Raw genomic sequence first — 1,598 nt, 5'->3', positions numbered from 1 at the left:
ACTCATATGTCTTTGTTTCCTCTGATGTTTCATTATGTTTACTGAACTTTTCTATAAAAATATAAGCTCACTGTAGCTTTTTGAAAATAAGTATCATCCCTTTTCAAAAATCACTTCCTTCCTTTGATGAGACAGCTGGCTGCCTCTCAGTTAAGTCTTTACTTGAATCCCACCCGCAACCTGCACCTATTCCTTTGCATTTGCTTATTTCTCTCCAACTTCAGCGTCTAATCTCCCGGATAAGGCTGCCATGCACTGTGTCCTGCCGGTGTCGTGGTGAGCNCAGCGTCTAATCTCCCGGATAAGGCTGCCATGCACTGTGTCCTGCCGGTGTCGTGGTGAGCCTCCTTTGCTCTGACTTAGCCCATGTGAGTTTCCCACCTGGCACATGACAGAGGCCTAGGAGTTGCCTCTGGCCCCAATGTCCACACATATTCTAATTAGATTTTTCTTTCATTGTGTACGAACATTTTTCTTCTCAACCACTCCCTGGGACCCAGCTCTCTTCCTTCTCTCACTTTCTCTGGAATTTGTCATTAAGATTGCCTGGTTTTGTCCCCTTAGAATCATTCCCTTTTAACCCGCAGCTACTTACTGATCACAGTCTTCATTTGCTTCTGTGCCTACTGTGTGTGAGTCATGCGCTGTGTGCTTCGTATGTGTCATTTCCACTCTTCACAACAGCCTGAGAGCTGTGTGACTTGGACAAGTTACACAACCTATAAGCCTCAGTTTCCTCATTTAAAATGTGAATAGTAACACCAACAGGAGTCTGCTTTCTACATTCTATACCATACTGCCTTTCTTACATGGTTGTTTTATTTTTCTATGATATCCCTGACACCACCCAGCATGCAGTTCAGTGTGTAATTAGACCTCAACACGTACTTACTTGGTGATTGTGATTTACTACTTATGTAGTTAGTTACTACTTATTCACTACTAAGGTAGTTATTTAGTACTTATTCAATTATTTTCCTGAGTTAGTTCTAAGAAATAAATCAAATTACATTTAAAGTTTACTAAGGGGCTGGCCGGTTAGCTCAGTTGGTTAGAGCATGGTGCTGATAACACCAAGGTCCACAGTTCAATCCCTGTACCAGCCAGCTGCCAAAAAAAGTTTACCATGAGCAACAATTCACATTAAGGAACCAATGCAACAAGACAATATTTTAATTTATTTTTTGTATTATTTTTGCATAACTCTCCAGGTCCTTTGTCTATTTTTTAAATGGACTATTTTATCTTTAATTATTGGCTTGTATCAGTCCGCCCCCACCTTTACTAAGGCATAATTGACAAATAAACAAGACATTATTTTTTTATTTTATTTTATTATTATTATTATTTTTCCTTTTTGTCTTTTTTTTTCGTGACCGGTAACAGGATCGCAACCCTCGGTGTCGCGCCCGTACCGCGCCCGGCAACGGAATCGCAACCCGCACTGCGCTCAATCAGTGAGCGGACCAGTCACTATATGGGATCCGAACTCCCAAGCACCGCACTCTACCTAGTGCGCCACCGGGCCGGCCCAAGACATTATTATTATTATTATTTTTTTGTCTTTTTCCATGTCCGGCAACGGATCGCAACCCTCA

This window comes from Galeopterus variegatus, unplaced genomic scaffold, assembly GCF_000696425.1.
Source record: "Galeopterus variegatus unplaced genomic scaffold, G_variegatus-3.0.2 Scaffold111, whole genome shotgun sequence".
Lineage (NCBI taxonomy): Eukaryota > Metazoa > Chordata > Mammalia > Dermoptera > Cynocephalidae > Galeopterus > Galeopterus variegatus.
The sequence above is the reverse complement of the archived record's forward strand: the minus strand, read 5'-3'. Positions refer to the sequence as shown.